Raw genomic sequence first — 25832 nt, forward strand, 5'->3', positions numbered from 1 at the left:
GCTGAAAGCCAGTAGAAGTAGAGTTACTACATGCAGACAGACTACATTTGTTAGGAACCTCAGATGTTGCCCTGATGCTTTTCTCCTCCCTTTAATGTATATGCTGGTCATCCACAGTTGCCATCAGGAATTTCCCAGCCAAATTTTACCCCCATGTCATGCTATTATTTTGAGCCTGCTCAGAACTGTCCTGGTAGACATCCTTTTCTGTTTAATCACACAGGACACATCTGTGTTCTTCCAAAACAGAGATGAGGTCCTTAATACCTAGAGGGACAACAGTGGTGTGGAAGGGAAACCTTCAGTCTTGGCATGTAAATGTGGCTGGAGAGAGATGATAAAGTCATAGTACATCTCTGTACCCCACACAACATGGGCTTCTGTGGGCAGAGACCAACTGCTATTCTAGTGCTATTCAATTAGCATATCCACCACTGTTATTTGCCTGCCACAAGATTAGGAATGCAATGACAGGTGAATGGATAAAGAAAATGTGTATATATATACTTATATATTATGTTTATATATATTATATACGTATAATATATATTGTATACATAGACACATAATGGAGTATTATATGTACACATTGTATATATGTATACAATGGAGTATTAATCAGCCATCAGAAAGGATGAATACTTACCATTTACATCAAAGGTGGATGGAACTGGAGGATATTATGCTGAGCAAAATAAGTCAGTCAAAGAAAGATAATTATCATATGGTTTAATTAATATGTGGAATTTAAGAAACAGCATAGAGAATCGTAGGGGAAAGGAGGGAGAACTGAAGGGGAAGTCATCAGAGACATAGAGATTATTTTTAAAATAATAAGAAATGTCAAGGGCTAGGAGGGAGGAAATCAGGAAAGTCTCCCCTGATGAGGCCCCAAATGAGCTGAATCTTGAGAGATGAATCTTGCAAAGGCAGCCATCAGTGACACTTGGTCACCCAGAGCAGGTCAATCTACCTAGGATTTATTTTAGTTTATGATATGAGATTAGGATTTGACTTTTTTCCCTAAATAGTCCATTTTTCCAGTATGCTATATTGAAAAGTTCTTCCTCTCCTCTATTGATTTAAAATTCCACATTTATCACAGATCAGATTTCCATAAATACAGAAATTTATGACTTTTGTCCTAGGTATACATTCCTTCATGAAAACCATTAGGAATAATAGCTTTAATTGACATATAATAGGATATCTTCTTCTTCTTCTTCTTCTTCTTTCTTCTTCTTCTTCTTCTTCTTCTTCTTCTTCTTCTTCTTCTTCTTCTTCTTCTTCTTTCTTCTTCTTCTTCTTCTTTCTTCTTCTTCTTGAAAGTGGAAATTATAGTGTTTTTTCCCCCACCTTTTAAATAAATCATTTGGTATATAAACATTCTTCATTAGATATGTTAGTTATAAAGCATAAAAATACACTTGAATAATAGTTATCTATTACTAAAAAACAAACAACAGTCACTTAAAACAATAATAGTTTATTGTCTTTCAGTTTTGTGGTTCAGGAATTCAGGAGAAGCTTAGCTGATGGTTCTGGCTTGGGGTCTTCCATAACCCCAAGATGCATTAAGATGTTGACCAAGGCTGCAAATATCTAAATGCTTGATTAGAGCTGGTGGCTCCACATCCAAGATGACTGGCAGTTGGCAGGAGATCTCAGCTCCTTGCCACATGGATCTCATAGGGCTTCTTAGATGCACTTCACCACAGTAGCTGGCTTCCCTGGAATGAGTGATCTAAGAGAAGCAAAAACTGCAATGTCTTATGACCAAGCATCAGAGGTCACACGTCATTTCCTCAGTATCCCATTTATACATATCATCTCTGTTCAGTGTAGGAGGGAACTAGATCACTGGGGCCACAACACAGAACAACCATGAACTCACCACCACCAAGACCAAGAAATTGTACACTACCAAATAATTTGCATCTACCCATGTGTCTTTTCCTTACCACAGCCTCCTGCCTCCCTTTGGTATTTATCATTCCACCCTGATTTTTTTTGTCTGTGTGTGTGTGTGTGTGTGTGTGTGTGTGTGTGTGTTTTAAGATTTTCTCTCTCTCTCTCTCTCTCTCTCTCTCACACACACACACACACACACACACACACAAATAGGCAGAGGGAGAAGCAGGTTCCCTGCAGGGAGCCCCATATGGGACTTGATCCTAGGACCCTGGGGATCATGACCTGAGCCAAACACTCAACCACTGAGCCATACAGGTGTCTCTGTTTTGTTTTGTTTTGTTTTTAATGTCTGCGTTCTCAAAAAAATTATTTTGAGATAATTATAGATTCATATACAATTGTGAGAAATAGCACAGGGAGATCCAGTACATTTTTTACCAAGTTTACTTCAGCATTAACACCTTACAGAACTATAGCACAGTACTATAACCAGAAAATTAACATTAATATGATTCATCAACTTTATTAGAATTTCACCATGCACTCATGTGTGTGTATTTGTGTGTGAATTTGGTTGTTTTTTAAAATATTTTATTTTTAAGTAGTCTCTACACCCAGTGTGGAACTTGAACTCACAACCCCAAGATCAAAAGTTACATGTTCCACCGACTGAGCTAGCCAGGCACCCTGTTATGTAGGAATTTAGTTCTATATAATTTTGTTGCATGTGTTGATTTATATGATCACCACTATAGTCAAGATACAGAACACTTCCATCACAAGACTCCTAGGAATACCCTTATACCTCCATAGCCACTTCCCTTCATCCCTCCTCCCAAACCACCAGCAAGCACATTTGTTCTCCATCTCTATTACTTTGTCATCTCAAAACTGGAATGGAATCATACAGTATGTAACCTTTTGAGATTAGCTTTGTTTCTGAGCATAATTCCCTTGAGATCCAGCCAAGCTCTTGTGTGTATCAATAGCTCATTTCTTGCATTGCTGAGTAGTTAGTTCCATGATAGAGATGTACTACAATCTGTTTATCTACTCAAATGTTACAGACACTCGATTTCTTTCCAGTTTCTAGTTATTGAGAATAAAACTGCTGCTATAAACATTTGTGTACAAGTTTTGTGTGAATGTGAGTCTTATCTAATAGTGTAATCACTGAATTGCATGGTTAGCACAGGTTTAGTTTCATAAAAAACTGCTTTATCAAAGATAAAAGTGCTGAACAACTTTTTGCTCATAAATGCTAGCATTTGTGCTCTGTAAAAACAATATTGTCATGTATGTAGTCTTCTGGGACTTGCCTTTCCACTAACATTAGGTTTCCAAGATTTCTTCACATTGCTGAATGTAACTGTAGCTTGTTTTCATAGCTATACAAATGTTTCATTTTGTGATTACTGTACCCAATCAAAGGGTAAACAAATTGCTCCCTTTATGAACAAGCACATCATTTACAAAGGAAGTGTTCAGGTGTAAGATTTACTTGGCATATTCTTAAGTATGGGGTGCTGAGATTTAAAGACTTTGTTCAAATTTCAGATGGAATACCAAATCGCTAGCCAAAGTGGCTGCATCCATTCATACTTCCAGTGGCAATGTTTAAAAGTTCCTTCTGGAGTTGAGGCAAGATGGCAAAAGAGTAGGTGTCCTCAACTCACCTGGACCCACCAACTTACCTGGATTACTTTCAAAACATCCTGAACACCTACGAATTCGACCTGAGATTTAAAGAGAGAACAGTTGGAATACTACCGAGAGAAAAGTTTTTGCTTCTAACAAGGTATGAAGGCAGAGGGGGAAAAAAATCAAGTAGGGGAGGGGGAACCAGGAATAAGCAGGGCAAAAGCAGTGCCTCAAAAGCCTCCAGGGCACAAAAGCCCAGCCAGAGACAAGTGGGAACTTTAAAAATCAGCACCTGAGTTTTCCCTGATGGAAAAGTGCTTAGCAGGGAAATTGGGCAGAATCGCAGGAGGGGCAGTGAAGCATCAAGATTCCCAGAGTCACTATAAGAGGAGGAGCATTCAGGGGAAAGTGCACCACAAACCTCAGTCTGATCTTGGTAAAGGGCTGGAGCACTGCAACCCTCTGGGACATTTGGGAGAAGACAGTTGGTTACACAGGCCTGCTCCAGAGCTGTCTTTACCTTAGAGCCCAGCAACAGACGGTGTCAGCTGTCTTCCATTCGCTTCAGGAGAGGTGGTCCCCAGGAGCGCAGGTCTAGTGGCACAGGGCTCTGGATCTGAGGGCTCTGAAGCGGACAAAGCCTAGCTGTTCATCTGGTAGACAGCTGAGATAGCACAGGTGTTCTATGCTCAGTTCCCCCCAGAACAGGCAGAGGTGGGGAGGGCACAGGACAGCAAGGACTCTTACTGTGGGCACCCAGCAAGCCGTGCAGATCAGTGCACATGCACCTGTCTCCAGGAGCATCTAGGCCACTGTGGACTGGGAGACTGAGGTTACTCATGGGGAGCTCTACTCCAGAGCTGGAAATCTGGTCACTGCCATTTTTTTGTTTTCTCTTATTTCACCTAGCACCTGGGTGGGTGGGTGGGGGGGCTCTAGGGAACAAAGGTCTCCAGGTAAACAGCTCATACTGAGCCCAGCACCTGGCAGGGGGCGGGGCATCTCCACCCAGGCACAGACACCTGAGAATCAGTGCAGCAGACCCCTCCCCCCAGAGGAGCAGCTGGAAGAACAGAGTAAGAGCAATTTTACTGAACAGGTGGCAGTGAAAAGCTCTAGGACTGAGGGAAAATAGTATAAAGAACTAGAGGGTCTTTTTTTTTTCTTTTCTTTTTCTTTTTTCTTTTTTCTTTTTTCTTTCTTTTTTTTTTTTCATTACAGCTCCTTTTTATATCAGGTTAAAAATTTCCAATATTTTTTCTCTTTTCTCACCTTAACAATATTTTACCCACTCTTCATTTTTAAGCTTTTTCCTTTTTGACTTTCATATTTCTACAATTACATGTTATAGATATATTTTTCACTTCTGGATTCCCTTCAATGTATTCAATTTACTTTTGGTAGATGTATGAAATTTGAGTTTTTGTTTTTTTCTATCTCATTTTTTATTACAGTGGTGGAAATTAGTACCTTCTAACACACGACCAAAATGCACCCAGAACCAAGTGGAACACTATGTTGGTTCATTCTGTGAGACTATATTCTCTCTTCCTTCCCATTCAGCCCCCCTCTTTTATCTTGTTTATGTTTTTGTGGTCAATGTTGGGTCTTTATATAAGTATTGCTGGTTTATATAAATTTGGGATTGAGTACCTTCTAACATACAGAACAAAATGCACTCAGAACCAAGAGGATCACCCTCTAGGTCCCCTCAGGTAGACTATATTCTCTCCACCACCACTTCCTCACCACCACCACCCTCCACCTTTTTTTTTTCTTTTTCTTTTTCTTTGTTTTTGATTTTTATTTTTACTATTTTGTTTTAAAATTGTTTTTTCACCTTAGTGGTTCTTTTGTTTTATTTTGTTCCGTTCTTTTTCTTTTAATTTCTGGTCTCTGACCTCTTCAGAATGATCTAGGGTATATTTTACTTAGGTTGTGATTGATATTTTTTGACTCAGCTTGCTCAGCCACTCTGCCCTGGACAAAATGACTAGAAGGAAGAATTCACCACAAAAGAAAGGACCAGAAGCAACACTCTCTGCCACCGAGGTACTGAACATGTCATAAATTCAATTCGGAAGTACAACAATAAAGTTCCTGGTGGCTCTGGAAAAAAAAAAAAAAGCATAAAGGACTCCAGAGACTTTGTTCCTGCAGAATTGATATTGAATCAGGCTGAAATTAAAAATAGACTGACTGAGATGCTGTCTAAACTGGATGCTCTAACTGCTAGGGTTAATGAGGTGGAAGAGAGAGTGAGTGACATAGAAGACAAGTTGATGGGAAGGAAGGAAGCTGAGGGAAAAAAAGAGAAAAACAATTAAGAGCTCATGACGAAAGGCTTAGGGAAATAAATGATAGCTTGAGATGGAAGAATCTACATCTACCAGAAGAAGCTGAGAGAGAGAGAGAGAGAGAGAGAGAGGCAGAGAGAACCACAAAGTATATTTGAACAAATCATAGCTGAGAACTTCCATAATCTGGGGAAGGAAACAGGCATTCAGATCCAAGAGATAGAGAGGAACCTCTCCCCAAATCAATAAAAACCATTCAACATCACATTTAACAGAGAAACTTGCAAATTTCAAAGATAAAGAAAAATTCTTAAAACAGAGCACGACAAGAGATTCTTAACATATATGGGGAGATAGATTAACAGCAGACCTCTCCACAGAGACCTGGCAGGCCAGAAGATATTCAGGGTCTTAAATTAGAAGAACATGCAGCCAAGAATGCTTTATCCAGCAAGGCTCTCATTCAGAATAGAAGGAGAGATAAAGAGCTTCCAAGATAGGCAGAAACTGAAAGAATATGTGACCACCAAACCAGCTCTGCAAGAAATATAAAATGGGACCCTGTAAAAGAAAGAGGAAACCCCAAAAAATAATCCACAAAAAACGGAGACTGAATAGGTATTATGATGACACTAAATTCATATCTCTCAATAGTAACTCTGAACGTGCATGGCTTTAATGATCCCATCAAAAGATGCAGTGTTTCAGACTGGATAAAAAAGCAAGACCCATCAATTTGCTGTCTACAAGAGACTCATTTTAGACCTAAGAACACCTACACCATGAAAATGAAAGGTTGGAGAACCATTTACCATTTCAAACGTCCTCAAAAGAAAGCTGCGATAGTAATCCTCATATCAGATACATTAAAGTTTATCCCAAAGACTGTAGTAAATGAAGAGAGGCACTATATCACACTTAACGGGTCTATCCAACAAGAAGACCTAACAATCATGAATATTTATGCCCCTAATGTGGGAGCTGCCAAGCATATCAATCAATTAATAACCAAAGTAAAGAGATACTTAATAGTAGGAGACTTCAACAAGGCACTTTCAGCAAATGATAGATATTCTAAGCACAATATCACCAAAGAAATGAGGGCTTTCACTGATACACAGGACCAGATGTATTACACAGATATATACAGAACTTTCCATTGGAACACAACTGAGAACACATTCTTCTCAAGTGCACATAGAAGTTTCTCTAGAATAGGCCACATACTGGGACACAAATCAAGTCACAACCAATACCAAAAGTTGGAATTATCCTCTGCATATTTTCAGAACACAATGCTTTGAAACTAGAACTCAATCACAAGAGGAAATTTGGAAGAAACGGAAACACGTGGAAGTTAAAGAGCAGCCTACTAAAAGATGAATGGGTCAACCAGGAAATTAGGGAATAATTAAAAAGATTCATGGAGGAGACGGGGCAAGATGGCAGAAGAGTGGGGTCCCCAAGTCACCTGTCCCCACCAACTTACCTAGATAACTTTCAAATCATCCTGAAAACCTACGAATTCGGTCTGAGATTTAAAGAGAGAATAGCTGGAAGGCTACAGTAAGAAGAGTTTGCGCTTCTATCAAGGTAGGAAGAAGGGAAAAAAGAAAGAAGAAAGAAAGAAAGAGAGAAAGAAAGAAAGAAAGAAAGAAAGAAAGAGAAAGAAAGAAAGAAAGAAAGAAAGAAAGAAAGAAAGAAAGAAAGAAAGAAAGAAAGAAAGAAAAAAGCATCGAAGGGGGAGGGGCCCCCACGAGGACCCGAGCTAAGGCTAAGCAGCGATAGTCCCCGGACAGGAAAGCCCAGGCCCGGAGAAGCAGAAACTTTACCAATCTTTTCGGACCGAAAGGCGCTCACAGGGAGCTCGGGCAGGACCCCAGGAGGGCGGGGATGCCCTCAGGCTCCCAGGGGCACTAACAGACACCTGCGCCCCGGGGAGAGCGGGCAACACACCGGGCAACACATCGCAGGCAGAGCTCCTTATAGGGGTGGAGCGGGGCCCTCGGGAGAGGCTCAGGGGTGGCTCCACTCAGAGTGGGCAGCGCAGCCCCAAGAACACGATTCCGGCGGTGCAGGCCCTGGAGCCCAGGGCGCTGGGGGACACAGCCCACAATCTGGTGCTCCCCCCGGGACAGGCGGATGTTGGCAGAACACAAGGCAGCAAGGACGCTCCAACCCCTGGGCCTGCTGGGCGCCCCCGAGCTGTGCAGATCGGCACCTGCAGTCCCCGGAGCATGCAGGCCCCTGCGGACTGGGAGCTGCGTTAGTTACTGTAGGAGTTGACACCAGAGCCAGAGGAGCTGGCCGCCGCCAAGGTTGTTCCTCCTCCTTGTGTCACCTTGTACCTGGGACTGAGCAGGGGCCTCACAGGATAAACAGCTCCCACTGAGCCCTGCACCTAGCAGGGGGATGGGCAGCTCCCCCTGGGGCACACTCCTGAGAATCAGCACAGCAGGCCCCTCCCCCAGAAAACCAGCTGGAAGGACAGGAAAAAGCAAGTTACTGACCAAGCAGCACTAGAAAGTTCCAGGGGAAGTGGAGGAATTTACAGTATATAGAATCAGAGGATACCCTCCATTGTTTTTTGTTTTGTTTGTCCCCCCCCCTTTTCTTCTCTCTCTTTCTCCTTTTTTCCAGTACAACTTGTTTTTGTCCACTCTGCACTGAACAAAATAACTAGAAGGAAAAACTCACCACAAAAGAAGGAATCCGAAACAGTCTTCTCTCCCACAGAGTTACAAAATTTGGATTGCAATTCCATGTCAGAAAGCCAATTCATAAGCACAATTATAGGGCAGCCCCGGTGGTGCAGTGGTTTGGCGCCGCCTGCAGCCTGGGATGTGATCCTGGAGACCCGGGATCGAGTCCCGCATCCGGCTCTCTGCATGGAGCCTGCGTCTCCCTCTCCCTCTGCTGGTGTCTCTGCCTCTCTCTCTGTGTCTATGAATGAATAAATAAAATCTTAAAAAAAAAAAAAAGGAAGCACAATTATAAAGCTACTGGTGGCTAGAAAAAACATAAAGGATTCAAGAGACTTCATGACTGAAGAATTTAGATCTAATCAGGACGAAATTAAAAATAAATTAAATGAGATGTGTTCCAAACTGGAGGTCCTAACAATGAGGGTTAACGAGGTAGAAGAACAAGTGACATAGAAGACAAGTTGATGGCAAGGAAGGAAGCTGAGAAAAAAGAGACAAACAATTAAAAGATCATGAGGATAAGTTAAGGGAAATAAATGACAGCCTCAGAAGGAAAAATATATGTTTAACTGGGGTTCCACGGGGTGCTGAAAGGGACAGAGGGCCAAAAAGCATATTTGAACAAATCATAGCTGAGAACATCCCTAATTTGGGGAGGCAAACAGTCATTCATTCCAGGAGATAGAGAGATCCCCCCTAAAATCAATAAAAATGGCTCAACACCTCGACATTTAATAGTGAAACTTGCAAATTCCAAAGATAAAGAGAAGATCCATAAAGCAGCAAGAGACAAGAAATCCCTAACCTTTATGGGGAGAATTATTATGTTAACAGCAGACCTCTCCACAGAGACCTGGCAGGCCAGAAAAGGCTGGCAGGATATATTCAGGGTCCTAAATGAGAAGAACATGCAGCCAAGAATGCTTTATCCAGCAAGGCTCTCATTCAGAATAGAAGGAGAGATAAAGAGCTTCCAGGATAGGCAGAAACTGAAAGAATATGTGACCACCAAACCAGCTCTGCAAGAAATATTAAGGGAGACTCTCTAAAGGAAAGAGGAAATCCAAGGAAACAATCCACAAAAACAGGGACTGAATAGGTATCATGATGAAAGTAAATTCATACCTTTTTTTTAAAGATTTTATTTATTTATTCATGAAAGAAAGAGAGAGAGAGAGGCAGAGGGAGAAGCAGGCTCCGTGCAGGGAGCCAGATGTAGGACTCGATACAGGGTCCCCAGGATCAAACCCCGGGCCGAAGGTGGCACTAAACTGCCAGGCCACTGGGGCTGCCCTAAATTCATATCTTTCAATAGTAACTCTGAACATGAATGGGCTTAATGACCCCATTAAAGGTGCAGGGTTTCAAACTGGATAAAAAAGCAAGACCTATCTATTTGCTGTCTACAGGAGACTCATTTTAGACCAAAGGACACCTACAGCCTGAAAATAAAAAGTTGAGGAGCTATTTACCATTCAAATGGTCCTCAAAAGAAAAAAGGGGTTGCCATCCTTATATCAAATCAATTAAAGTTTATCCCAAAGACTTTAGTAAGAGATGAAGAGGGACACTATATCATACTTAAAGGATCTATCCAACAAGAGGACCTAACAATCATGAAAATTTATGACTCAAATGTGGGAGCTGCCAATTATATCAATCAATTAATAACCGAAGTTAAGACATACTTAGATAAAACACTAGTACTTGGTGACTTGAACACAGCACTTTCTGCAAGAGACAGATCTTCTAAGCACAACAACTGCAAAGAAATGAGAGCTTTAAATGATACACTGGACCAGATGGATTTCACAGATATCTACAGAACTTTACATCCAAACTCAACTGAATACACATTCTTCTCAAGTGCACATGGAACTTTCTCCAGAATAGACCACATCATGGGTCACAAATCAGGTCTTAACTGATACCAAAAGCTGGGAATCTTCCCCTGCATATTTTCAGACCATAATGCTTTGTAACTAGAACTAAATCACAAGAAGAAGTTTGGAAGGATTTCAAACACGTGGAGGTTAGGGACCATCCAGCTAAAAGATGAAAGGGTCAACCAGGAAATTAAGAAAGAATTAAAAAGATTCATGGAAACTACTGAGAATGAAGATACAACCGTTCAATATCTTTGGGATACAGCAAAAGCAGTCCTGAGGGGGAAATACATCGCAATACAAGCATCCATCCAAAAACTGGAAATAACTCAAATACAAAAGCTAACCTTGCACCTAAAGGAGCTGGAGAAAAAAAGGCAAATAGATCCTACACCCAAGAGAAGAAAGAATTAATAAAGATTCGAGCAGAACTCAATGAAATAGAGAACAGAAGAACTGTGGAACAGAGATCAATAAAACCAGAAGTTGGTTCTTTGAAAGACTTAATAAGATAGATAAACTATTAGCCAGCCTTATTAAAAAGAAGAGAGAAAAGACTCAATAAAATCATGAATGAGAAAGGAGAAATCACCACCAATACCAGGGAAATACAAATGATTTTAAAAACATATTATGAGCAGCTATATGCCAATAAATTAGGCAATCTAGAAGAAATGGACGAATTCCTGGAAAGCCACAAACTACCAAAACTGGAACAGGAAGAAATAGAAAACCTGAACAGGCCAATAACCAGGGAGGAAATTGAAGCAGTCATCAAAAAACCTCCCAAGACACAAAAGTCCAGGGCCAGATGGCTTCCCAGGGGAATTCTGTCAAACGTTTAAAGAAGAAACCATACCTAGTCTACTAAGGCTGTTCAGAAAAATAGAAAGAGATGGAATACTTCCAAACTCATTCTATGAGGCCAGCATCACCTTAATTCCAAAACCAAAGACCCCATAAAAAAGGAGAATTATAGACCAATATCCCTGATGAACACAGATGCAAAAATTTTCAATAAGATACTATCCAGTAGGATTCAACAATGCATTAAGAAGATTATTCATCATTACCAAGTGAGATTTATCCCCGGGACGCAAGGCTGGTTCAACAATCATAAAGCAATCATTGCAATTGATTATAACAGCAAGAGAAAAAACAAGAACCATACGATCCTCTCAGTAGATGCAGAGAAAGCATTTGACAAAATACAGCATCCATTCCTGATCAAAACTCTCCAGAGTGTAGGGATAGAGGGAACATTCCTCAACATCTTAAAAGCCATCTTTGAAAAGCCCACAGCAAATATCATTCTCAATGGGGAAACACTGGGAGCCTTCCCCTTAAAATCAGGAACAAGATAGGGATGTCCACTCTTACCACTGCTATTTAACATAGTACTAGAAGTCCTAGCCTCAGCAATCAGACAATGAAAAGAAATAAAAGGCATTCAAATTGGCAAAGAAGAAATCAACTTCTCTCTTTTCACAGATGACATGATACTTTACATAGAAAACCCTAAATACTCCATCCCAAGATTGCTAGACCTCATACAGCAATTTGGCAGAGTGGCAGGATACAAAATCAATGCCCAGAAGTCAGTGGCATTTCTATACACCAGCAATGAGACTGAAGACAGAGAAATTAAGGAGTCAATCCCATTTATAATTGCACTCAAGAGCATGAAAAAAATTGAGGAAAACACAAAGAGTTGGAAAAATATTCCCTGCTGATGGATTGGAAGAATTAATATTGTGAAAATATCTATGCTACCTGGGGCAGTGTATACATTCCATGAAATCCCTATCAAAATTTAGGATCCCTGGGTGGCGCAGCGGTTTGGTGCCTGCCTTTGGCCCAGGGCGCGATCCTGGAGACCCGGGATCGAATCCCACGTCGGGCTCCCGGTGCATGGAGCCTGCTTCTCCCTCTGCCTGTGTCTCTGCCTCTCTCTCTCTCTCTCTCTCTCTCTCTGTCTCTCGTGAATAAATAAATAAAAATATATTTAAAAAAAAAAACAAAAACAAAAAACAAAATTCCCTTGGACTTTCTTCAGAGAGTTGGAACAAATAATCTTAAGATTTGTATGGAATCAGAAAAGACCCTGAACAGCCAGAGGAATATTGAAAAAGAAAACCAGGGGCAGCCCGGGTGGCTCAACAGTTTATTGCCGCCTTCAGCCGTGGTCTCCTGATCTGGAGACCCGGTATCGAGTCCCATGTCAGGCTTTCTGCATGGAGCCTGCTTCTCCCTCTGCCTGTGTCTCTGCCTCTCTCTCTCTCTCTGTGTGTCTCCCATGAATAAATAAATAAAATCTTAAAAAAAAAAGAGAAGAAAACCAATGCCAGGGGCATCACAATGCTGGGTTTCCAGCTGCATTAAAAAGCTGTGATCATCAAGACATTGTGGTACTGGCACAAAAACAGACACAGAGATCAATGGAACAGAATAGAGAACCCAGAAGTGGACCCTGAACTTTATGGTCAACTAATATTCGACAAAGGAGGAAAGACTATCCACTGGAGAAAAGACAGTCTCTTCAATAAATGGTGCTGGGAATATTGGACATCCACGTGCAGAAGAATGAAACTAGACCACTCTCTTACACCATACACAAAGATAAACTCAAAATGGAGAAAGATCTAAATGTGAGACAAGATTCCATCAAAATCCTAGAGGAGAACACAGGCAACACCCTTTTTGAACTTGGCCACAGCAACTTCTTGCAAGATACATCCACGAAGGCAAGAGAAACAAAAGCAAAAATGAATTATTGGGACTTCTTCAAGATAAGAAGCTTCTGCACAGCAAAAGAAACAGTCAACAAAACTACAAGACAACCTATAGAATGGAAGAAGATATTTGCAAATGACGTATCAGATAAAGGGCTAGTATCCAAGATCTATGAAGAACTTATTAAACTCAACAGCAAAGAAACAAGCAATCTAATGAGGAAATGGGTAAAAAACATGAACAGAAATTTCACTAAAGAAGACATAGACATTGCTAACAAGCACATGAGAAAATGCTCCTCATCACTTGCCATCAGGGAAATACAAATGAAAACCATAATGAGATATCATGTCACACCACTGAGAATGGTGAAAATTAAGAAGACAGGAAAGAAATATTGGAGAGGATGTGGAGAAAGGGGAACCCTCTTGCACTGTTGGTGGGAATGTGAAATGGTGCAGCCACTCTGGAAAACTGTGTGGAGGTTCCTCAAAGAGTTGAAAATAGAGCTACCATATGACCCAGCAATTGCACTACTGGGAATTTACCCCAAAGATACAGATATAGTGAAACTCTGGGACACCTACACTCCAATGTTTATAGAAGCAATGTTCACAATAACCAAACTGTGGAAGGAGCCACGATTTCCATCGAAAGATGAATGGATAAAGATGTGATCCATATATACAATGGAGTATTACTCAGCCATTAGAAAGGATATATACCCACCATTTGCTTTGACATGGATGGAACTGGCAGGTATTACGCTGATGAAATATGTCAATCACAGAAGGACAATCATCAAATGGTTTCACTCACATAGGGGACATAAATAGTGATAGCGATTATAAGGGAAAGGAGGAGAAGTGAGTGCAAAAAATTAGATAGGGAGACAAACTATGAGAGACTTCTAACTCTGGAAACAAAGGGTTGCAGAAGGGGAGGTGGGTGGGGTTTTGAGTACTGGGTGATGGATCACTGGGTGACTTGATGGGATAAGCACAGGGTGTTATACTGTATGTTGTCAAATTGAATTTATTTATTTTTTATATATTTTTTAAATATTTTATATTTTTATTCATGAGAGACACAGAGAGAGAAAGGCAGAGAAACCGCTGAGCCACCGGGGCTGCCCTCAAATTGAATTTAAATTAAAAAATGTAGGGACACCTGGGTGGCTCAGCTGTTGAGCACCTGCCTTCAGCCCAGGGCATGGTCCTTTGTCCCAGGATCAAGTACTGCATCAGGCTCCCTGCATGGAGCCTGCTTGTCTCTGCCTGTGTCTCTGCCTCTCTGTGTGTGTGTCTTTCATGAATAAATAAATACAATCATTAAAATTAATTAATTAAAAAATAAAAATAAATACAGGTTCCTTCCTATCCACATCCTCAAAAGCCTTAAGTATTTGACTTCTTAGTTTTTGTCAGTGTAATGGGTTATTAATTTCCTATATCCAAAATGTTTCTTTAACCTACTTATCTTCATTTATTCTTCCATTACTTATATTTAAACTGTCGAGTTGAAAAAAATCAATCTAATTGCAATTAGTTTGGAAAACACACAAAATCCACAGGTTAGTTTAAGAAGCAAAACACCTCAGAGAAAGTGCATTATTTTTCCATTTATTCAGAGATATCTTCCTTTATCAGCTTCATCAATTGTTAAGTTGGCTACACATTGTGATTACATATTCCTCATCTGTGATATTGGGATAAAGATTCTCTTACCTCATGCAATGGGCAGGAGATAAAATGTGGAATTATATGCTTAGTAGGCATTACACTCCCTATGAGGGCTAAATATTATTGCTTCTATTGTTGATTTTTGTTATGATTATTCGTATACATCTTGAACTGACATTTTTTGCTTTTTGTTATATATTTTATATTATTCTAAAAATGAGATGCTTCTCTTGATCCATTACATTTTGTAATTGGTTTTTGCTTATACATGAGAAACTTCTGATTGTACATCTTTATCTCATAGTTAGCCATATTACTAACCACTTTTCTAGATAAAAATCATGATGCTTTTGGGCACCTGGGTAGCAGAGTTAGTTAAATGTCTGACTCTTGGTTTTGGCTCAGGTCATTCATGATCTCAGCTCAGGTCATGATCTCAGGGTCATGGAGTTGAGCCCAGCGTTGGGCTCTGCACTCAGTGTGGAGTCTGCTTGGGTTTCTTTCCCTCTTCCTCTCCTTTCCCCATTCCTTGTACTTGTGTATGTACTCTCTCAAATAAATCTTTTAAAAAAAGATTAATGTTGCAGATAGTGATAAATTGTGCTTTTTCTTTTCTGGTTTTTATCCCTATAAACATTACTATATGTAATAAGCTATAGATAAACTATGCATGGTTCCTTTGCAATTACACTTTCCAATTTTTATTTTATTTTTTAAAAAGATTTTAGTTATTTGAGAGAGAGAAAAAGAGAGAAAGAGAGAGAGAGAGAGCGAGAGCATGCATAAGTAGAGGAGAGGGGCAGAGGGACAAGCAGGCTCCCTGCTGCTCAGGGAGCCCAATGTGAGATTTGATCCCAAGACCCTGGGATCATGACCTGAGCCAAAAGCAGGTGCTTAATTGACTGAGCCACCCAGGCACCCTCCAATTTTGAATAGGAGGTTTTGCTAACTTTGTGGAACAAATTAAGAAGGTCTCAATATCTTCCTATACTAAAAATAAATCAACTGTTTTGAAGTTTCAATAGAATTTGTCTGTCAAAGGTTCTCCATCAAGTGCTTTTGAAGAATGGATTTCTGAGGAAGCTTTCAAGGCTTCCTGGGGCTTAATATATTAATCTATTCAAAATTTTTCTTATTTTTCTGAATCACTTTCATTAATATGTTAATTTATATTTTGCTAATTGTAGGAAGTAATTACCATGGATAGTAAGGTAATACTTTTTTTCTTTCAGAAAACAAGCATGGGTTGTCTCTGAAGGCTTGCTTGTCTACAAATACATTAAATGCCAGGATAGCTGGATATCAGTTTGACAAGTATGGAAATTTATATTTAATTTTGTTAAGATTGTATTTATTTATTCATGACAGATACACATTGAGAGAGAGAGAGAGAGAGAGGGAGAGAGAGAAAGAGAGGCAGAGACACAGGCAGAGGGAGAAGTAGGCTCCTCGTAGGGAGCCCGATGTGGGACTCGATCCCAGGAACCTGGGATCATGCGGAGCCAAAGGCAGACACTAAACTCCTGAGCCACCTAGTCATCCCGGAAACCTATATTTAAAATATGCTTCCCACAGAATGGTGCTGAAGTCTTTCCATCACATAATGAAAGTAAGGATTTATTTGTTGAATGCTTATAAGAGGCAGCTTGTGTGGCACCCCTCAGAGGCACATGGTCATGGTGAATGGCTAGACATGGAACTCTGCCCAGTGGAGCTCAGGTCTCCCAGTGCAGGAGAAGGAGTATCTCACAAGAAAGCATATGGCCCATCAGATATGTCAAATTAGAGAGAAATGGTTGGGGACAGGATGGGCTGTGTGGGAAGAGGGGCCTAGAGTCCTGTCCTAAGTGCGGGACTCTGTTCTCTGGTTTCCTCCTCCTTCTGGGTGTTAGCCTCATTACCTTTGCTCTGTGTCAGCTCTTAGATGCTTCCAAATAGATTTTCCATAAATGTTTTGTCCATCTTTTCTAGATGTCCTCTAAAGCCTTGGTCCAGTTTATACCTTGTCTACCAGTAGCACAGGTCAACAGGCAAGGGATTATCTGGATCCATCCTCCAGATTTTAGCCTCTTCTCTCCTATTTTCATTTCTTTATCTTTATGCCCTGCATTCTGAAAGAATTCCTCAATTTGATCATCCAGACCACTAATTTTGCCCCTCCATTATGTTTTAAAATTATGATAAAATATATGTAAAATTTATCATCTTAAACATTTTGGGGGTGTATATTCAGTGATAGCAAGTACATTCACATTGTTGTGGACTGTGTTTTTTTTAATATTTTATTTATTTATGAGTGGCAGAGAGAGAGAGAAAGAGGCAGAGACATAGGCAGAGAGGGAAGCAGACTCCCTGCAGAGACCTCGATGTGGGACTTGATCCCAGGACCCCAGGAACATGCCATGAGCTGAAGGCAGATGCTCAGTCACTGAGTCACCCAAGCAGACTGTGTTTTTATAAAATATGTGATCTGTGCTGTCTTTACTCCCAAGAATTCTTTAGTGTCCCTCATTTTCTTCTTTTCCATGGTAATTTTATGGATAATAATAACATTTAATATTATTTTCTGTGTTCTGTTAGATCTTTACCCTGAAAAAGGAAAAATTCACCTTTGTGGAGTTTGCTTTCATTTATGCTACTAGTTCTTCTTAAATGTAACAGGGAGAATAACTACTCAAAATAGACAGCATCAGGCCTGGAGTGGCACATTTATCCTGGATGCAGTGAATTATTGAACTTTTTATCTCCCCAGATGCCCTACAATGGCTTGTGGTCCCAGGCCTGCCTCACATTTGGGCTTTCTTAGGAGATCTTTTTGGAGCCCCCACCCCGACACCCCCTTTTTAAAAAGCATCATTGTCTACTTGATTAAATAATGTAATTTCTTATATTTATTAGATTTCCTCACCAATTAACTTTTATCTGCTTTTTATCTCTCAGATATCCCTCATTATCTTCTGAAGAATCTTCTTTTGTCTGAAGATACTTTCTCCAGTTTCTCAGCACAACTATACATTTTTCCTTTCAAGTATATCATCTGTCTTTTTTTTTTTTTTTTAAGATTTATTTATTTATTTGACAGAGAGAGTGAGAGAACACAAGCAGGGGGAGCGGTAGAGGGAGAAGGAGTTCTCTGCTCACCGGGGAGCCCCATGCAGGACCCTGGGATCCTGACCTGAGCCACCCATGTGCCCCTCATGTGTCTTTTTTATAGGAATTTCGTATGAGGAAAAGGAGAACAATTGTGCTCAGGCAGGTAACCTAAAATAGAAATCATTACTTAAGCCTCTGGAATTTGGCATTTCTGGGATTTGATACATTATCATGGATTCAGCTTGTTGGATCATTACCCAATTAATGTAACCTCATTTTTGCAGCTCTATATTTTGATAATTTAATTTAAATGAATGTTAAGGCCTTGTTAATTAATAGACAACATCTGTGCCTAACTTTACACATTACAAATTCTAGAATCTCTTGACTTTTTATTTATTTTAATTAGAGACACTCACAAGAGTAAATATTAAATGCTATCAGGTTAAAATGTAGAATGTGTTTTTATACTTACTGCATAAGCATTTATTAAGCATCATACCACCAGAGTAGTGCATGAAAGCTGGAAGCCATCTTCATGACTGTTTCATCCAATTCCCTACATTTCTCAGGGAGAAAGTATCCTCCAAAGTCTCTTCTATTTACATTCTACCCATAGGTACAATCTTCTCATCACACAGCTCTAACTCACAGATATCTTCTGACATGGTCCAGATCTGTCCCTCCAGTGCTGGGTCTTTCTGTCATGCTGACGCTCTGCTATCACACTGCCTGACATCGGTTAGCTGTCAAACAGGCAGCTCAAGCTTCACACGGCATGTGTTAGCTTTTTGTATTTTCTTCCCCAATCCTATTCTTTATAGGAGAGTAAGAAATTTTTTCCTTCTTCCATCCTAAGTTCTTGGTTGAACTAATAATTAAATTCATAGGAGAAAAACAAATTTAATTTCATACTTACAAGGGCCCCATAAAAATATGAGACCTAAAGAAATGACCAAAGCAAGACACTTTTATACCTTTTAGAAAAAGAAATAATAAATTTGTGAAAAATTGACAAGACAAAGGGGTTTGGGCTTGGGGTAGGTAATTGGTGAGGTGACATGGTCTGTTTATAGAGGCTTCTTGGTCTTAAATTCCCTATCTCTGGTGATAAGTGTGGCTTCTACCCCCCTGGTACAGCAAGGATACCTTTCACATATAAGACTTGTTTCCTGCTTTCATAGGGACAAAGGAGGGTCAATGTGTTTCCCTCTTATACTCACTGTTTCTTAAGTCACTTTTTTAAAGATTTTATTTATTTATTTGACAGAGAGAGAGTGCAGGAGAGAGCACAAGCAGGGGAAACAGCAGAGGGAGAGGGAGAAGCAGGCATCTTGCTGAGCAAGGAGCCTGACGTGGAGCTCGATCCCAGGACCCTGAAATCATGACCTTAGCCAAAGACAGACACTTAACCTCCTGAACCACCCAGAACCTCAAGTCACTTTAATTCAAAATAATCAATATGCCCAAGAGGCATATTTGGGGGCTGGAATATTCTACAATCTTTCATCTCCATGTCATCAACTAAACACTTCAGTGTTACTCTTGATTCACTTCTTTTCCTCATCCAAATATCCAACCTGTTGGTTTATCATGTTAACCCTACCTGGAAAATATACTTACAGTTTTTCCACTCTGTCTATCCACTGCCTAGAGCCTAAGCTACCACCTAATTCAGTGTCTTGCCTGCTCCCACTGGGCTCCAAATCTATTTTCTCGCTTTTATTTTTTTATTTATAATAAATTTATGTTTTATTGGTGTTCAATTTGCCAACGTACAGAATAACACCCAGTGCTCATCCCGTCACATGCCCCCCTCAGTGCCCTTCACCCATTCACCCCCACCCCCGCCCTCCTCCCCTTCCACCACCCCTAGTTCGTTTCCCAGAGTTAGGAGTCTTTATCTTCTGTCTCCTTTTATGATATTTCCCACACATTTCTTCTCCCTTCCCTTATATTCTCTTTCACTAATATTTATATTCCCCAAATGAATGAACATACAATCTTTGTCCTTCTCCGATTGACTTACTTCACTCAGCATAATACCCTCCAGTTCCATCCACATCGAAGCAAATGGTGGGTATCTGTCATTTCTAATAGCTGAGTAATATTCCATTGTATACATAAACCACAGCTTCTTTATCCATTCACCTTTCGATGGACACTGAGGCTCCTTCCACAGTTTGGCTATTGTGGACAAGGCTGCTAGAAACATCAGGGTGCAGGTGTCCCAGCGTTTCATTGCATCTGAATCTTTGGGGTAAATCCCCAACAGTGCAATTGCTGGGTCGTAGGGCAGGTCTATTTTTAACTCTTTGAGGAAACTCCACACAGTTTTCCAGAGTAGCTGCACCAGTTCACATTCCCACCAACAGTGCAAGAGGGTTCCCTTTTCTCCGCATCCTCTCCAACATTTGTGGTTTCCTGCCTTGTTAATTTTCCCCATTCTCAGTGGTGTGAGGTGGTATCTCATTATGGTTTTGATTTGTATTTCCCTGATGGCAAGTGATGCAGAGAATTTTCTCATGTGCTTGTTGGCCATGTCTAAGTCTTCCTCTGTGAGATTTCTCTTCATGTCTTTTGCCCATTTCATGATTGGATTGTTTGTTTCTTTGCTGTTGAGTTTAATAAGTTCTTTATAGATCTTGGAAACTAACCCTTTATCTGATACGTCATCTGCAAATATCTTCTACCATTCTGTAGGTTGTCTTTTAGTTTTGTTGACTGTATCCTTTGCTGTGCAAAAGCTTCTTATCTTGATGAAGTCCCAATAGTTCATTTTTGCTTTTGTTTCTTTTGCCTTCGTGGATGTATCTTGCAAGAAGTTACTGTGGCCGAGTTCAAAAAGGGTGTTGCCTGTGTTCTCCTCTAGGATTTTGATGGAATCTTTTCTCACATTTAGATCTTTCATCCATTTTGAGTTTATCTTTGTGTATGGTGCAAGAGAGTGGTCTAGTTTCATTCTTCTGCATGTGGATGTCCAATTTTCCCACCACCATTTATTGAAGAGACTGTCTTTCTTCCAATGGATAGTCTTTCCTCCTTTGTTGAATATTAGTTGACCATAAAGTTGAGGGTCCACTTCTGGGTTCTCTATTCTGTTCCATTGATCTATGTGTCTGTTTTTGTGCCAGTACCACACTGTCTTGATGACCACAGCTTTGTAGTACAACCTGAAATCTGGCATTGTGATGCTCCCAGCTATGGTTTTCTTTTTTAAAATTCCCCTGGCTATTCGGGGTCTTTTCTGATTCCACACAACTCTTAAAATAATTTGTTCTAACTCTCTGAAGAAAGTCCTTGATATTTTGATAGGGATTGCATTAAATGTGTAAATTGCCCTGGGTAACATTGACATTTTCACAATATTAATTCTGCCAATCCATGAGCATGGAATATTTTTCCATCTCTTTGTGTCTTCCTCAATTTCTTTCAGAAGTGTTCTATAGTTTTGAGGGTATAGATCCTTTACCTCTTTGGTGAGGTTTATTCCTAGGTATCTTATGCTTTGGGGTGCAATTGTAAATGGGATTGACTCCTTAATTTCTCTTTCTTCAGTCTCATTGTTAGTGTATAGAAATGCCACTGACTTCTGGGCATTGATTTTGTATCCAGCCACGCTACCAAATTGCTGTATGAGTTCTAGCAATCTTGGGGTGGAGGCTTTTGGGTTTTCTATGTAGAGTATCATGACATCGGCGAAGAGAGGAGCTTGAATTCTTCTTTGCCAATTTGAATGCCTTTAATGTCTTTTTGTTGTCTGATTGCTGAGGCAAGGACTTCCAGTACTATGTTGAATAGCAGTGGTGAGAGTGGACATCCCTGTCTTGTTCCTGATCTTAGGGGAAAGCCTCCCAGTGCTTCCCCATTGAGAATGATATTTGCTGTGGGCTTTTCGGAGATGGCTTTTAAGATGTCGAGGAATGTTCGTTCCCTCTATCCCTACACTCTGGCGAGTTTTGATCAGGAATGGATGCTGTATTTTGTCAAATGCTTTCTCTGCATCTAATGAGAGGATCATATGGTTCTTGGTTTTTCTCTTGCTGATATGATGAATCACATAGATTGTTTTATGGGTGTTGAACCAGCCTTGTGTCGCAGGGATCAATCCTACTTGGTCATGGTGAATAATTTTCTTAATGTACTGTTGGATCCTATTGGCCAGTATCTTGTTGAGAATTTTTGCATCCATGTTCATCAGGGATATTGGTCTATAATTCTCCTTTTTGGTGGGGTCTTTGTCTGGTTTTGGAATTAAGGTGATGCTGGCCTCATAGAACAAATTTGGAAGTACTCCATCTCTTTCTATCTTTCCAAACAGCTTTAGGAGAATAGATATGGTTTCTTCTTTAAACGTTTGATAAAATTCCCCTGGGAAGCCATCTGGCCCTGTCTTGGGAGGTTTTTGATGACTGCTTCAATTTCCTCCCTGGTTATTGGCCTGTTCAGGTTTTCTATTTCTTCCTGTTCCAGTTTTGGTAGTTTGTGGCTTTCCAGGAATGCGTCCATTTCTTCTAGATTGCCTAATTTATTGGCGTATAGCTGTTCATAATAGGTGTTTAAAATCGTTTGTATTTCCTTGGTGTTGGTAGTGATCTCTCCTTTCTCATTCATGATTTTATTAATTTGAGTCTTCTCTCTCTTCTTTTTAATAAGGCTGGATAATGGTTTATCTATCTTATTAATTCTTTCAAAGAACCAACTCCTGGTTCTGTTGATCTGTTCCACAGTTCTTCTGGTCTCGATTTCGTTGAGTTCTGCTTGAATCTTTATTAACTCCCTTCTTCTCCTGGGTGTAGGATCTATTTGCTATTTTTTCTCTAGCTCCTTTATGTGTAAGGTTAGCTTTTGTACTTGAGTTCTTTCCAGTTTTTGAATGGATGCTTGTATTGCGATGTATTTCCCCGTCAGGACTGCTTTGGCTGCATCCCAAAGATTTTGAACAGTTGTATCTTCATTCTCATTAGTTTCCATGAATCTTTTTAATTCTTCCTTAATTTCCTGGTTGACCCTTTCATCTTTTAGCAGGATGGTCCTTAACCTCCACGTGTTGAGGTCCTTCCAAACTTGTTGTTGTGATTTAGTTCTAATTTCAAGGCATTATGGTCTGAGAATATGCAGGGGACGATCCCAATCTTTTGGTATCGGTTCAGACCCGATTTGTGACCCAATATGTGGTCTATTCTGGAGAAAGTTCCATGTGCACTTGAGAAGAATGTGTATTCAGTTGAGTTTGGATGTAAAGTTCTGTAGATATCTGTGAAATCCATCTGGTCCAGTGTATCATTAAAAGCTCTCGTTTCTTTGGAGATGTTGTGCTTAGAAGACCTATCGAGGGTAGAAAGAGCTGGATTGAAGTCACCAAGTATAAGTGTATTATTATCTAAGTATTTCTTCACTTTGGTTATTAATTGATTTAAATATTTGGGAGTTCCCACATTCGGGGCATATATATTGCGGATTGTTAAGTCCTCTTGTTGGATAGATCCTTTAAGTATGATATAGTGTCCCTCTTCATCTCCCACTACAGTCTTCGGGGTAAATTTTAGTTTATCTGACATGAGGATGGCTACCCCTGCTTTCTTTTGAGGACCATTTGAATGGTAAATGGTTCTCCATCCTTTTATTTTCAGGCTCTAGGTGTCCTTCTGTTTAAAATGAGTCTCTTGTAGACAGCAAATAGATGGGTCCTCCTTTTTTATCTAGTCTGACACCTGTGCCTTTTGATGGGGTCATTAAGCCCATTCACGTTCAGAGTTACTATTGAAAGATATGAGTTTAGTGTCATCATGATATCTAATCAGTCCTTGTTTTTGTGGATTTTTCCACTGAACTTCTTAAGGGGAATTTTAAGAGTCCCCCTTAAAATTTCTTGCAGAGCTGGTTTGGCAGTCACATATTCTTTCAGTTGCTGCCTGTCTTGGAAGCTCTTTATCTCTCCTTCCATTTTGAATGAGAGCCTTGCTGGATAAAGTATTCTTGGTTGCATGTTCTTCTCATTTAGGACCCTGAATATATCCTGCCAGCCCTTTCTGGCCTGCCAGGTCTCTGTGGAGAGGTCTGCTATTACCCTAATACTCCTCCCCATAAAAGTCAGGGATTTCTTGTCTCTTGCTGCTTTAAGGATCTTCTCTTTATCTTTGGAATTTGCAAGCTTCACTATTAAATGTCAAGGTGTTAACGGTTTTTATTGATTTTAGGGGGGGATCTCTCTATTTCCTGGATCTGAATGCCTGAATCCTTCCCAGATTAGGAAAGTTTTCAGCTATGATTTGTTCAAATACATATTCTGGCCCTCTGTCCCTTTCGGCACCTTCGGGAACCACAATTAAACGTAGGTTTAACGTAGGTTTTTCTTCCTCAGGCTGTCGTTTATTTTCCTTAACCTGTCTTCATGGTCTTTTAATTGTTTGTCTCTTTTTTCCTCAGTTTCCCTCTTTGCCATCAACTTGTCTTCTATGTCACTCACTGGTTCTTCCACCTCATTAACCCTCGTCATTAGGACTTCTAGTTTGGATTGCATCTCATTCAATTGATTTTTAATTTCTGCCTGATTGGATCTAAATTCTGCAGTCATGAAGTTTCTTGAGTCCTTTATGCTTTTTTCTAGAGCCACCAGTAGCTGTATAATAGTGCTTTGAATTGGCTTTCTGACATTGAGTTGTAATCCAGATTTTGTAACTCTGTGGGAGAGAGGACTGTTTCTGATTCTTTCTTTTGAGGTGAGATTTTCCTTCTAGTCATTTTGCTTAGTGCAGAGTGGCCAAAAACAAGTTGTGTTGGTAAAAGGGAAAAAGAGAGGAGAGAAAGAAGGAAAGAAAAGAGAAAAAGAAAAAAGAAGAAAAGGAAGAAAAAAAGAAAAAAGAGAAGAAAAAGAGAAAGAAAAAGAAAGGAAAAAAGGGTGGGGGAAGCAAACAGAAATAAAAAAAAAAAAAAAAAAAAAGCCACGGGAGAGTATCTTCTGATTCAGTATACTTTAAGTCCCTTGACTTACCCTGGAACTTGTCCCTCTAGCTGGTTTCCTGAGGGAGGGGCCTGTTGTGCTGATTTTCAGGTGTTAGCACTTGGGGGAGCGGCTCTGTCCCCTGCCTGGTGCAGGGCTCAGTGGGGGTTGTTTACCCCGCGAGGCCCCAGGAGGAACAACCACAGTGGCGGCGGCCAGCTCTGGAGCCCTGGAGTCAGCTCCCGCAGTAGCTACAGAGCTCTTCATCTGCAGGGGCCTGGATGCCCCGGGCGGGGGGGGGGGCGCTGATCTGCTCAGCTCGGGGCAGGAGTGTCCTTGCTGTTCTGGGCCCTCCTGGCCTCTGCCTGTCCCAGGGGAGGCTGGATCCCGGGCTGTGTCCCCGGCGCCCTGTGCTCCTGGGCCTGCGCTTTTGGATTCGCGCTCGGGGCCGCGCAGCCCACTCCGCGGAGCCGCCGCGAGCCCCCCGGAGCTCCTCCCGGGTCCAGCCGTGGGCGCTGCAGCCCTTAGGGAGCTCGGCGCATTCTCCCAGGGGCGCAGGTTTCTGTTAGTGTCCCAGGGAGCCTGAGGGCATCCCCGCCCCCCTGGGGTCCTGCTCTAACTCCCTGCGAGACCGTTTCCTTCCAGGGAAATTGGTGCAGCTCCTGCTTCTCCTGTACGGGGCTTTCCTGTCCTGGGGACACTCGCCCATGCCTTAGCCCTGCTCCTTGTGGGGCCCCTCCCCCTTGGATGCCTTTTGTTTCTTTATTCCCCCCCCCCCCCCCCCCCCCCCCCCGTCTTCCTACCTTGATAGAAGCACGAACTCTTCTCACTGTAGTATTCCAGCTGTTCTCTCTTTAAATCTTAGGCCGAATTCATATATTTTCAGGATGATTTGAAGGTTATCTAGGTAATCTGGTGGGGACAGGAGACTTGGGGAC

The 25832-nt window shown here is 40.8% G+C and overlaps 1 long non-coding RNA gene across 3 annotated transcripts; it reads right to left on the reverse strand.

Moving 5' to 3' along the window:
- Positions 1 to 1497: 1497 nt before the first annotated feature.
- LOC140610083 (uncharacterized) lies at positions 1498 to 25832 on the reverse strand. Of its 3 annotated transcripts, none has more exons than XR_012011876.1 (4): positions 25698 to 25832; positions 4076 to 4180; positions 3609 to 3650; positions 1498 to 1744 (listed from the first exon to the last, which is right to left on the reverse strand). It is a non-coding gene; the product is annotated as an uncharacterized lncRNA (long non-coding RNA). The 3 variants fall into 3 exon arrangements; XR_012011882.1 differs by lacking the exon at positions 25698 to 25832 and adding an exon at positions 4303 to 4445; XR_012011874.1 differs by lacking the exon at positions 25698 to 25832 and having other exon boundaries at positions 4076 to 4439.

The sequence above is a fragment of the Canis lupus genome, chromosome 2 (genome assembly GCF_048164855.1).
Source record: "Canis lupus baileyi chromosome 2, mCanLup2.hap1, whole genome shotgun sequence".
Taxonomy (NCBI): Eukaryota; Metazoa; Chordata; class Mammalia; order Carnivora; family Canidae; genus Canis; species Canis lupus.